The following is a 15,042-nucleotide window of genomic DNA, read 5'->3' on the forward strand; positions in this document are numbered from 1 at the left end:
ATTCCCCATTTTTCTGTATTCATCTCTCCAGTTTTCTTCTATAAACTTTTTAAACAAATATTGTTTTTTGTTCATTAATTATTTGCTATTTCTTTTCTCCTTAGGTGAATATTCACTATCTCTTCAACTTTCTCAGTCATACTTGTTACCTCTTTCAATTTTTTTAGCCTATTATTTTATACAAGTTTTTATTAAGTAATATATTCTAAATTCACATATTTTCTTAGTTACTATTTCTCAAATATAACTACAGTTGTATTGATAATTAAAAAAAAACAATTATTGCTTTAATTCAATAGCTTGTCTATGTATTGATTAGAGTTGTAATTATGCCTAATTCTTTTCTTTCTGCATGGTGTTATGTATTAGGCCAATTGCTTTGAGCCCACTGATTGGGTGTTTAGCTAATGAAGTCTACATGTAGCCCAGTGGAGAGAAACTGCAACTTATCCATACCACCTGAACTTTGGTGAGTATACAGATGATTAAAATGTGTAACCAGTAATTTGACCACATATACACAAGTCCCAACATATAAAAACAAACATAAAGGAATGATCCTTCCAAAAGTTAATAATTCCACAGTAACTGATTTTAATAATATCAAAGTGTAAAAAATACAGACAAAGAATTCAATATAATCATTAAAAGGATGATCAATGGTTTAGATTAAAAACCCAAAGAAATTCACAAAGAATATAAATAGCTGACAAAAAGGCAAGGTGGCATATGAAAGAGAAATTCATCAAAAAATAGAAATTCTGAAAAAATAAAATTGAAATTTTGGACAAGAAAAATTGAATAGATCAAATAAAAACTCAAATATCTTAACAAACTGGGTCACATGGAAGATGAAGTATTCTAATTTGGAATTACAACTTTCAGATACTGGAAAAGGAAAAAAGAGCAAAAACAACATACACAACCTCTAGAACACCATCAAAACATGGAACTTACAAGATATAGGCATGTAAGGAAAGCAGTACAAACTCGGGCATAGAAAACAAATTTGATATAATAATGGCAAAAATATCAAATCTTAAGAGAGGTAATATCCAGGTAAAGGTTTCATTATACTTGAAATGCACAGAGAGCTTGAGAGATGGCTCTGCAGTCAAAGATGCTGGCTTGCTAAGCCTGCTGCCCTGTGTTTGATTCCACACTATCCATGTACAGCCAGATGCACAAAGTGGCACATATGTCTGGAGTTTATTTCAATGATAAGATGCCCCAATGTATGTAATACATACATACATACATACATACATACATACATACATACATACATACATCCCCAACATAAAGGGGTTCCCAAATGCTCCTTGTGTCTGAACACTTGGTCCCAGTTGGTGGCCCATTTGGTGAAATTATGAAATCTTAAGAAGAGCCTTGGTGGAGGACATGGGTCACTAGGTGGAGTACATTAAGCTTTTGGAGCCTGGCTGTACATCCTGTTCATCTTGCTCTCTTCCTGACTATGGGACAGTTTGGGCTCAAGTTTCTTCCTGCTACCATGCCTTCCTCAACAATGAATCTTTCCCTCAAAACTGTAAGCTAAAGTAAAGTCTTCCTTCTTAAATTGCTTTTGGTCAGATATTAGTTCACAGCAACAAGAAATTAACTGATACAGACCTAAAGGGATAGGGTCCAATAAGTATGTTATTATATATGGTCTTAACATTCTCTCTTTTGCAATGGACAGATGATCCAAACAGAACCCTTAAGGCGTTGGTGGTATAGTGGTTAGCATAGCTGCCTTCCAAACAGAACCATCAACAAAATAATGTCAGAATTAACGTGTATCCTAGACCAGTTGAATTCAACAGATGTCTACAACATTCCTCCAAAAATTACATTCCACCCTCAACAGAACAATAAAATTATTTATGATAGACCATATGACAGTCCTTAAGACAAGTCTCAAAAAACTTTAAAAACTTGAAGTCACATCATGCAATATTCTGGATCTGGACCACCCCACAAAGGACCACGTTAAAGGTTCCATTATTTAGAGTGACACTTGTTGGTGCATGGTGGTACTTTCAACCCCACTTCAATTGATGAATGGATAAAAAGTGCCATGAATGAGAATATGATGTATTACAGTAACTTTGAAAGCACCTTAATGCTTTCTGCACATATGAGTTAACATATGAGTTAGCAATTTCATTCCGTCTATACCCCCCAAAAAACTGAAAAGAGTTATTCAAATGAAACTGATACACATTTGTTCATAGCATCAAAATTCACAATAGCAAAGAAAGAAAGAAAATTTGAAATTACTGAAATGTCTATCAACTGATGACAAACAAATAAACAAAATGTTATGTTTCTGGAATGTGATCCAGTCATTCAAATAGTGAAGTAATGGTACATGATGCAATACAAATGTACCACAAAATCATTTATCTGTATTATGTAAATGCATAGAGACATCTGTATTATATAAATCCACTGGAAGTAAATTGGTGGCTATAAGAACTAGTAGGAAGAGAAAAATAGAAGATAGTTGCTTAATAGGTATAGAAGTTTTTGGGAGCAGGAGAGATGATGAACACATTTTAGAAATAAAGAGAGGGTGATTGGGCAACATTACGAACATAAGAACTACTAAATCATTCATTTAAAATGATTTTTACATCATATGAATTCTACCAAAATTGAAAAATGAAGAGATATTAAGAGATACAGATATGCATTAAAAGTAAGTATTAAAATATTATTTAAACATATAAAATGTTTATCTTCACTTATAAATAGTTCAAGATAAATTAAAACCACAATGTGGTACTTACTAGGCTATCTAAATGTCTGGGTGACACTGTGTAGAAGAATTATTTCTTGTGGAAATACAAAACAGCTGAACCTTTGTGGAAAGGAGTTTAGCAACATCTAATAAAACTATGTATGTATTAATCCTTGACCCCTCAATACCAATGCTATGAAAGGAACAAAGACTGGAGAGATGATTTAGCCTTTAAGGCACTTGCCTGTGAAGCTTAAGGACCCAGGTTTGATTCCCCAGAACCCAGGTAAGCCAGATGCACACCATGGCACATGCATCTAGAGTCGTTTGTAGTGGCTAGAGGCTCTCGTATAACTATTCATTCTATTTGTCTGTCTATCTATCTATCTATCTATCTATCTATCTATCTATCTATCTATCATCTATCTACCATCTATCTCTATCTCTCATAAAGAAATAAATTTTAAAAAGAACAGAGAAACAAATATGGAATAGAGAAAGTAAGAAGTTTAATGGGTTGGAATAGAATTTGTGTTATTGATGTTATATTCTCTCTATTTCTACCTCTAATTTCCTTCCATAATCTCTATATATACATATATATGTATGTATGTATATACATGCATATACTTTTGGTAATATAATGGGTAATTACCTATTAAATATGAATATAAAAATCTATTATATATGAAATTACCTATTATATATAATATATATGAAGTCATCTATTATATATTATGTATTCTGATATATTACAGAATATGTATGTACATATATATATATAGACACATATGTACACATGCACAAAGATTCATATTTAAAATTAACCACTGAGACTTCTGATCAAGATGGCTTCTGCCTAAGCATGCCTCAGCTCCCAGGGTAATATCAGGCAAATCTGTGTGGCACCAGTGGGAGCACATCTAAGCAGACATCCACTGGGTGGGCACAGAGGGCCAAACTTGGGAATCTACTGATTCTATGCTCACAGGTAGCCCACTAGTCCCTTGGGCCCCCAGTCACCTGCCCTAGCTGCCACTCCCTGGCCAGGTTCTCTGCTGCACGCTGCCCCGAGACCTCCCATTTCCCCAGCCTCCTGGAGGCCGCAGCCCACTAAATCTGTCATAGGGCTCCATGCATCCTCTATCTCTGCCCCACTGTGTCTCTCAGTGACAGATTGCCAGTGCTCTTTCCCTTTTTTGGCCCCCCTAACTGCATCCTTAAACAGGCATCTTTTCTTTTTCACTATGCTGCATCGATGAACATGGGCCACCTCTCTCTCAGACCCACCCATTGTGTCTGTGCTGCCTTCCTGTAACTTTGCCCCACCCACTGCAACACCTTCCTCTCTCATGGGCCACCCAATGCATCTGAGCACATGCCACTTCCCTCACTCTTGCCCCTCCTATTGCATCTGTGATCACATGCTTTCCTCTCTCTTGGCCCTGCTCACTGTATCTTTGAGCACCACACCTTCCTCTTTCTTCACCCTGCCTATTTCATGTTCTATCACACGCCCTCCTTCCTTGTTGCTGCCCACTGCTTCTATGACCATGGCTTTCTCTGCCACAAGCCCCGATGCTGGCTCTGCACACAGATCCAGGCACCTGCCCTCTCCCTCAGAGGCACCCTCCATTGCATCTGTCTGCACTTATCTGGGTTCAGTAGGAGAGCAGGAGTAAATGCTATAAAAGACACAGCTGAAACCAACCCAAAAGTGATCCCAGACCTCCAATCCCACCTTTGATAGTAAGTACCAGCCCAGAGCACCTGCTGCACTTATGTCCTTCACAACTAGCACATTCCAAAGCACAAAGCCACCATTAACCTACCCTAGTGAAACATGCAAAGGAACATTGACTGAAGATACTACAAGGGACAACTCTTGTTTTCTCCTTAATTAAGTAAGTTTCACATTTTGACGGACAGACCACATTGCTGAAAAACATGATGTAACATCAAATGGAGGGTGCTCCAGCAAGGTTAACCGGGTCTGACAATGGAAATCTCCAATGAATACATAGAGGAGATAACAGGAATAGAACCCCAAAATGAAGACACAAGCTATGTGATCCTGGCCAAGCACATTGCAGAACTCACAGAAAATCAACAAAAACCCAACAATCACATAAATGAAATCCACACAGCTGTTCTCACCCCACTTGAATAAACAGAAAATACTAAGAGAGACCTCAAAAGAGAATTAAGTGAATTGAAGGTGAGCTAAAAAACAAGAGCTCAATAACCAGCTGGTCAAGTTAAATGAAGACAATAGTAAATGCAAGAAAGAATTCCAAGAAGTATTAAGAAAATCAAAAGATGACTTCAATGTGGAACTTGACAAAGGGATGGGTACTATACAGAAAAAGGCAATAGATAATACAAACCAAATTGATCTACCTCTCTAGAAGCCCTCAGGAGCACAATTAATCACATGGAGGACAGAACCTCAAAGCTGGTGGACAAAACAAATGAATCAGTTCATGAGTCCAAATCTTCAATAAGTTCAAAAAAATTTGTGAACAGAAAATGAGGAAAGTGTGGATAACTTAAACAAATCTAACATTTGGATCATGGGTATAACAGAAGGAGAAGAGATCCAAAATCCAGACCAAAGGTATGGAGAACTTATTTAACAAAATTATTTAAGAAAATTTTCCTACCATCTTAAAAGAGAGTCCTGCCAAGGCACAAAGAGCTAACAGGACTCTAAACAGAACGGACCAAAGAAGAAACTCTCCAAGGTACATCATCATTAAAACTCTAAACAAAGAAAACAGAGAGAGAGAGAGTGCTAAAAGCAACAAGAAAGAAACAAAATATTACATACAAAGGCAAGTCCATCAGAATTACCTCAGATTTCTCAATGGAGATGCTGGAAGCCAGATGGGCCTGGAATGGAACACTTCAAAGTCTAAAAATTATGACTTCTAAGACAAACTACTGTACCTAGCAAAAGTAGCCCTCATAATGGATGAGGAAAGAAAAACTTTCCATGATAAAAACCATCTCTATGACTATATGAACACAAAGCCAAACCTTTAGAGAATATTCCAGGGAATACTCCACACAGAAGAGTCAAACAACAAATCTCAAGACCCTACAAGAACAAGATCACAATAACCAAAACTAGTGCAGGCTCTAAAAAAAATAAATAAATAAAAATAAACAAAAACAAAAAGAAAAACAGGAAAAGACCAAAACACATTAATACACCAACATGACAGGGTTAATCCAAACCTCACTGTTATAACCTCAAATATTAATGGTCTTAATTCACCAATTAAAAGATACAAGTTAACAGGGTGGATTAGAAAAATAGACCCATCAACTTACTGTCTTCAGGAAACCCACCTCACCACTAAGGACAGACACCTTCTCATGGTGAAAGAATAGAAAATGACTCCACACAAATAGGTATAAGAAACAAGCAGGTGTTGCTATATTAATATCTGATAAAAAGGACTTCAAACCACAACTAATCAAAAAAGACAAAGAAGGTGACGACTTTTTACTCATCAAGGGAATGGTCCAATAAGAGGATATCACAACCATAAATGTACATGCACCAAACACAGGTGCACTTCCGCTTATAAAACAAAACCTTGTGACAACAAAACAGAAATAAACACCAACACCATCATAGTTTGGGACTTTAATACTCCACTATCATCAAGAGACAGATCATCCAAGCAGAAACTCAGCAGTAAAGTAAGAGAACTCAGCAACACTATAGATTAACTAGACTTATCAGACATCTACAGAACATTGTACCAGAATTCTACAGAATAAACATTCTCTGCAGCCCATGAAACCTACTCCAAAATAGAGCATATATTTGGAAATAAAGTCTGTCTCCATAAATTCAGAAAAATTGTCATAATTTCCTGCATCATATCATATTACAATGCTGTAAACTAGAAATTAACAAGACCTGTGCCAGGAATTCCACCAGCTCAATCTCAAAACTACTAAAGGTGACGAATTCCTTCAGCAAAGTGGCAGGATACAAAATCAATACACAAAATCAATAACCTTTCTATATGCAAAGGACAAATATACAGAGAAAGAAATTAGCAAGGCTATCCCAGTTTTGATAGCAACAAGAAATTTAAATACCTTAGAATAACACTAATCAAGGATGTTAAATACCTATACAATGAAAACTGCAAAAGGATGTGAAAGAAACATATAATGAAAAAAATAAAAACACTCAAGAAAGAGATTGAAAATTTGAAAAGATGGAAAGTCCTCCCATGCTTCTAGATAGGTAGAATTAATATTGTGAAAATGGTAGTTCTACCAAAAGCAATATACCAACAAATAATACACCACCATTTCTCACAGAGATAGAAAAAATGTTCTCAAAATCCATATGGAATTGGCAACAAGTCTTGGATATCCAAATATGTCCTCAGCAAAAGAAACATCTATGGAGGTATCACCATACCTCATCTAAAGTTATATTACAAAGCCATAGGTTCAAAAATAGCATGGTACTGGCATAAAAATGAAATATAGACCAATGGAACCAAATTGAAGATCAGACTTTAGTTCAAGTAATTCTAGCTACTTGATCTTTGACAAAGATGCCAATGACATAGACTGGAGAAAATGCTGCATTTTCAACCAATGGTGCTAAACAAATTGGATAACCATAAGTAGAAAAATAAAATTAGATCCACACATCTCACCATACTCAAAAGTCAAGTCCAAATGGAATAAGACCTCAAAATAAGACCTGAAACTCTTCTCTTACTGGAAGAAAAGATAGGAAGCACTTTCCACCATAAAAGAGTGGAGAAAGACTTCCTGAACAAAACCCCAGTTGCCTAGGAAGTTGAACAATTACTCAAACAATGAGATCTCATGAAGCTGAAGTTTTTTCCCAGACAAACATACTATAATAGGTTACCCACAAAATGGAACATTTTCTTTTTTCTTTTTTGAGGTAGAGTCTCATTCTGGGCCAGCCTGACCTGGAATTCACTATGGAGTCTCAGGGTGGCTCGAATTCATGGTGATCCTCCTACCTTTGCCTCCCGAGTACTGGGATTAAAGGCTCCACCAAGCCCGTCTGGGACAAAATTTTTTGTGAGCTATGCCATTGGCAGAGGCCTAATATCTACAATCTACAGAAAACTCTAAAAACCAAGCAATAAAAACATCAAATAATCCATTCAAAAATGGGACAGAAAACTAAATAAGAAGTTCTCAGAGGAAGAAATACAAATGGTTAACCCACACTTAAGAAAATGCTCAACATCCCTAATCATGAGGGAAATGCAAACAAACAAAAAAAAAAGGAAATGCAACTTAAAACAACTATGAGATTCCACCTCACTCCAGTAAGGATGGCAATCATTAAAAAATCAAATGACAACAAATATTGGTGAAGATGTGGGGGGTAGGGAGCCCTTATTCCTTGTTAATTGGAATCTAAACCTGTGCAATCACTATGGAAATTAATATGGAGATTCCTGAAAAGGATGAACATAGAGCTACCAACAAACCCAGTTATTCCTTTACTGACCATCTATCCTAAATGTTCCATGTCTCACTACGGATATATTTGCTCAACTATGTTATAGCTGCTAAATTCATAATAGCTAAGAACTGGAATCAACCCAGATGCCCCCATCAGTGGATAAATGGATAATGAAGTTATGGTACATTTACGCAATGTAATTCTACTTAGCAGTAATAAGAAACAATACTTTGAAATTTGTAGAAAAATGGACAGACTTGGAACAGTGAACTCACATAATTGTAAAAAGACAAAAGCTGCATGGTCTCATTCATCTGAAGCTCCTAAGCTATACCATCTTGAGTTGCTGACATACCTTATGGACAACTAATGGCCCACACATTAGGCATGGAAGGTTTTGGGGGGAGGGGAAGAGGAGAGTGGGGAAAAACAAACACAAAACCAAATCCAAAAGAACTGGTACCATAGAAACCTTTATCCTTGGAGATAGACTAAAAGATATAAACCTCAACAGGAGTATGGTAGGAGCACCTGAAAAGAAGAATCCTGGAGAGGGATGGATGAAGCCTAACTTAAAAAAAAATTAGTTGTTGTCTCTGGCCTCTAACACCAAGTACCAGAAATTGTTTGCTATCCACAATGATCATTTAATCAGGCAGACCTTCAAGGTGTCCAAAACAAGACAAGGTTTCTGTCAAATCACTTGGTTATCCACCTGAAGTAAAAGATAAAACGCCATTGCTGAAGACACTATATGCTGTGGACACAGAGCATGAAGAGACATGCCTGTAATCCAGAAGAGAGCCAGTACCCAGACAATTAGCCTGTGTAATGCTTGAAGCACTACATCAGTTACTAGGAAAAAGTGGCCAGTGATCTCTGAGCAACCAGAGATTGAAGTTACTCAGAAGCAAACATCCTAACAGGATCACACACAAGTGCAATAGTGGCACACAGCCTTGGCTGACAACCAATAACTTTATGATTGGCTAAGAAGTCCACTCAGTGCAAAAGAACCCATACCTGGAATTGGGAAACAGGTCAGAATCCTATGGAGACAACGATTATGCTTTCCACTGTGTCAAGCTCTCACTAGTCTTTAGATAAAAGAGGGGTTACATATATCAAATTCTCCCTAAATTAACAATGTTTATCCCATTTAAACTATCCTGACTCACTCTCTGTTGGAGAATCTGTTCTTTTACAGAAGGTAGTAAGATTCAGAGATAAACTACCACTCACACTTCAGCCAAACCCCAGCTGAAACCACAGAGAAATTGGAGAGATGAGCAAGAGAGCTGCTTCCATGGTGAACCTAACAATCAGTGTCAGGGTGAAGAGACAGCTGCTGAGGATAACCACCACTTACCAAAGCAGAGATTCAGAGGCTCCTAAAAATTAATCACTGAAGTAGATTTAATACCCACCCAATCCAGGCGTGGTGGTGCACGCCTTTAATCCCAGCACTCGGGAGGCAGAGGTAGGAGGATCACCGAGAGTTCGAGGCCACCCTGAGTCTACATAGTGAATTCCAGGTTATCCTGAGCCAGAGTGAGACCCTACCTTGAAAAATGAAAAAATAAAAAGTAAATAAATAAAACCCACCCAATATAGCTCAGGGAATTTTGTGGAAGAGAGGGTGGAAGGAATACAAGAGCCATAAGTGAAACATCATGCCTAGAGGCATTCCCTCCCCACAAAAAAAAAAAAGCAGATTGCTTCTCACACAGTGCATAAACCACAACCCATGGGAATGTGAGTAATTGCATTGAAGAGCATCCCCAGGGGAATGGGGGCAGGGACAAGGAAAAGAGGTAATCAACACAATATGTACCCATATAAAATATGCTGTTAATAAAAAAATAAAAATAATAAAATTAACCACTGCTAATAAAGCACAATTCTGCCTCTGATGCACAAACACTTGACCACTATTACCAAAAATAAAATCACACATGTCTTTGGTCAAACCTATAGATCAAATGGACATTTGGATAAATACAGAAGTGAGACTGCATAGAAGCATTGTTTCCTGTGGGAATACAAAATAACTCATAGCTCAAATCTTATAGAGGGCAATTTAGCCACTTATAAAAAAGTATGATTGTGTTTGTCTTTGACTTCTCAATATCACTGTTAGGAATGAATCCAGGAAAAATACCACCAAAAATACATATGGAGTAATAATTGAAATATATTGGAAACAACATCCTCTTATTTCACATCCTCTTATTTATTTATTTATTTATTTTATTTATTATTATTTATTTTATTTATTATTATTCTCACATCCTCTATTTATAGGAACAGAGAAATTAAAAGTTACGATTCACATATGAAAGTAAACATATGATTTTTCTCTGTCTGGGTCTTGGATACTTCACAGTATAATATTTTCCAGGTTCATTCATTTTCCTAAAAATTTTATTTTTTTTTTTACAGCTGAATAAAATTCCATGTGTATATGTACCACATTTTCATTATCTAGTAATTTCTATTACCCAGTCCTCAGTTGATGGACATCATAGTTAATTCCATTTACTAGGTGTTATGAATAGAGCATAAATAAACATGATTGCATAAATATGTCATTAGTAGGTCATATGGGTATATGTGCTGTAGTGGTATAACTGGGTCACACAGTGTTTAAATTTTTATCTTTTAAAGAAACCCCAAATCATAGTAATGTGTGGTGTGGGCTAGCACTGGGTAGCCTAATAGAAAGGTGAGGATTCATGCCAGTTCCAAACCTGACCCAATCAGAATGTTGTAGTTAACTTTTAAATATAATATTCTATGTATACCATCCCATTAAAAACTATAATAAAATTAAGTTTTACTATTGTGGGAAATGTAAGACAAGACACTGGGAATGTTCAGAAAGCAGGTTTCAGGCTGCAGTCTGGTCCAGAGGACTCTAGTCTCAAAGTCTGGGCCCTGAAGGGAGGAAGGTCTTACACTTTATACCTTGCATTATGGGTTATAGCAAAGGGGAAACTTACATGTTGATTGGCTACAGCATGAGAAATGGGTTAGTTCATTGAAAAGAAAAAAGTGTAAAATGTTCTTCTCTGAGATAGACAAAAAGAGGAAACTGCTGTTAAGTAGGACAAGCCAAGGCCTGTCAGCAGAATTTTGCTGACAGAAGCTCAGAGAGAGAATATTAAACGTGGAATTGTTTCAAAATTCTTGCTTGGGGACGGAGAGATGGCTTAGCCATTAACTGCTTGCCCGTGAAGGCTAAGGACCCCAGTTTGAGGCTGATTCCCCAGGACCAAAATTAGCCAGATGCACAAGGGGATGCACTCATCTGGAGTTCCTTTGCAGTGGCTAGAGGCCCTGGCACGTCCATTCTCACCCCCCCCCCCTTCTTGCTCTCAAATAAATTCTTGTTTTTCTTAATTTTTCTAGTATGTCCTATATCATTATTTTTTCCACTTCATGCTTCATATGGATGAAAAATCAGTTCTACAAAAATTGTATGTGAATTATACAACTGATCCAAAGGAGAAATTAACTTCATTGTGACCAAGGATTATCACTATAAAAGTGGAGAGAAATAAATATGAAATGGAAGAAGGCAAGAAGCCTAATAGATTGGATTGATATTAAACATGTATGTGATAGCATACCTAACTATTTATCTATTGTCATGGGAAACATTTCCCATGGAGAGACATGAACATATATCTATTTACCTCAGTTAGAATTCAGATGACAGACCCAAGGATGATTGCACCAAAGCAAGTTTTGGTGAACAAAGTTTGTTGAGGTTACTTATGGATCAGGGGGAGGGTGGATTACAGGAGCAGGAATTACTCAAAGGCAGCTGCATCATGGAAAAGCCCACCCCAGCATAGGTGACAATTCATGGAAGTTGCGTCGCTGGAGCACATCACACCACTTGTAGATAGCTGGACTTGGACAGCCTCTTCCCAAGAAATTGCCTAAACTTTATGTAACTTTGGGAAGAATTGTTGCAACCTTCACCCAGACTTGTTGACTTCCTGAACCTGTGTCTCTCTCCTCCTTCCAAGAGGGAACATTTCAATTGAGAGAAAACTGCTACACAACATTAGTATGCTCCTCGATGGTTATTTACTACTGATTTAACTTTGGGGAATGGTATATGACTTTTTGAGGTTTCAGCTTTCCCAAATTTGTTGACTCCCTCCCTCCCTTCAGCAGGAAATATTTCAAGTCAGAGGAATTGGCTATACAATTCTTCCTTCCTTCCCTCCTTCCTCTCTCTCTCTCTTTCTCTCTCTCTCTCTTTCTCTCTCTCTTTCTTTCTTTCTTTCTTTCTTTCTTTCTTTCTTTCTTTCTTTCTTTCTCATCTATTATCTCCTAGACTTTGTTATTTCATATATATATACATATACATGATATATATATATGAAATATATATAATGTAATATGTCTATATTATATATTCTGATATGTAACATAAGAAATATATATCTATATATGCATCTACATTCATATAGATTCTTAGGGAAAATTAACATCCACTGATATAAGTCCATTCTGCCTCCTAATGCATGAGCATATGACCACCATAATCTTACTAAAAATGGATTCAAGCACATGTCTGATAGAGCTGTAACTTGGATAAAATACAAAAGTTATTGGAAATACTAAAGTTCACCAAGTCTGTAATTTGAAAATTTAAAATAGGAATTAAATAATCAAAAAACCCAAAAGTTCAAAAAATAAACTATAAAAGAAAAAAAATCACAGGGAAATTTGTATATTAAGATGTCCTAAAAACATGTCAAATAAAAAAATCCTAACTTACAATGTTTTGCAATACATACTTGGGAATAAAGCTGCAAAATGCAATTACGTTTTTATTAATAGTAATCCAATCATAACTTTAAGGTGACAATAGTAGAGAAGAGTATCATGGGATTTTGAAATGGCTATCAAATTTTACATTTTGACTTGGGCAATGGTGACAAAAGTGCTTAATTTATGACAAATAATTTATATAATCTCTTTTCTGAATTGTATTTTCATAGCCATAACAGAAACCAAATGAAATAGAATTCCAAGCTTAGTGAAGAAGTAGAAGCACAAAGCCTCCAACCTGTGAGGCATCTTGTCTGGAAACCCACATTTAACAGCCACTGCCAGAGGCAGATCCCGCCAGGTCCCTCACTGTTGACAGTGGGACACCGTAAACAAGAGAAGGTTTATTCCTCTGACTACAGCATAAGCAACTTCGTCTTCAGGGAGTCAGAAGAGCACAGAAAGTTTCTGTCTCTTGCATAATACTCTCCTGTGTATAGAGTTGTACAAACTGTTGTCACAGTACAGATGATTAATTAAAACCACTAATTGTACTTGGGAACTTCAGAGGCCAGGTATTGCTTGTGAGAAATCAGTCTCTTATGGTAACTGTCTTCTGGAATCAGGTTGGTTTTCCTAGTGTGATTAATAGGAAAAATTTTTAATGGGTCACTTGGGGGTAGATATCTATTTCTGTTAATTGCATTTTTTTCTTCTACTAAGAATTTTTTTGTCCATGAGACAAAATAATAAGAAAATTATAACTGAATAAAATAACATAAGAAAAAAACTAAATGAACAATTTTATGCTTTTAAATTTTAGTCTTACACTATGAGTCCAGTATTAAGGATATAAACTATAACTCACATTAGAAACTTAAATTGAAGCTGACAAAAAAATCATTGCTTTGCCAGTACTTACTAACTTCTTCAAGGTAAATGAGACAAAAACATTGGACACCAAAAACTTTTCAGAAGACAGAAATATTCGTCACTTGTTCATAAAAATTAATTACACAGTAATATAGAGTTGTAAATACCAATGATTACATCAATGCAGAAATTATGTGTTAGTTTTATGCTAAGTAGACACATACAAAAGTTAAATGCCCATAAAACAGCTTTAAAGGAAAATCTTTTATTTATTTGTTTACTTATGGTTATTCAAAGTAAGGCTGACCTGGAATTCACTATGTACTCTCAGGGTAGCCTCAAACTCCTGGTGATCTTCCTACCTCTGCCTCCGAGTGCTGGGATTTAAGGTATGTGACACTATGCTCAGCTAAAAGGGAAATCTTTTATCTTGAAATACATAAAAATAATCCCAGAGAGAACGATAAATTAAAAAAAAAGTGTTGAGTAAGTATAAATTAACAGGGATTTATATCGAATATTCAGACATAACCATACAGTGGGAAATATCTACATGATCATTTCAATACATGGTTAAAAATAAATGAAAATATTGTGGATAATATTAATTGTACCAAATAATATATTTTCCATTTAATCTTTTCCCTAACTCTAAAATTGGAGAAGCTTACATTTGAAGCAGGAAATATTATCTACAAGTTGTGTACTTAAGCAGTTTTCCTCATTTCCTCCCTGTGTGTTTATGTATGCACATACACACACACACATATTAATAAACACACACAGAGACCTAGCCAAAAAAGACACACAAAGAGAACAGAAAGATCAATAGTGAAAAGGAGACTGACAGAGTTTATTTCTATAGGATACTTACACAATTATACAATCAATGCACTTTTAACAATCTATAATTAAAAACATGGAGATCCTGAACTTAGACATATCTTTGTGTTATATTTCTGTACTCCCAAATCAGTGCTTCCAAAATACAGTTTAATTCAACAAATACTTATTAGGTCCTTATACGTCCCAGAAACTACTTGGTGGTAAAGATACAAGGATGAATAAAGAACCTCTGTTGTCAAGACATTCGCTATGTAGGGGGAAGAGTAAACATGTAAAGAGAGCAATGTTAAAAAGTCTA

This window comes from Jaculus jaculus, chromosome 8 (genome assembly GCF_020740685.1).
Source record: "Jaculus jaculus isolate mJacJac1 chromosome 8, mJacJac1.mat.Y.cur, whole genome shotgun sequence".
In the NCBI taxonomy this organism is placed as follows: Eukaryota; Metazoa; Chordata; class Mammalia; order Rodentia; family Dipodidae; genus Jaculus; species Jaculus jaculus.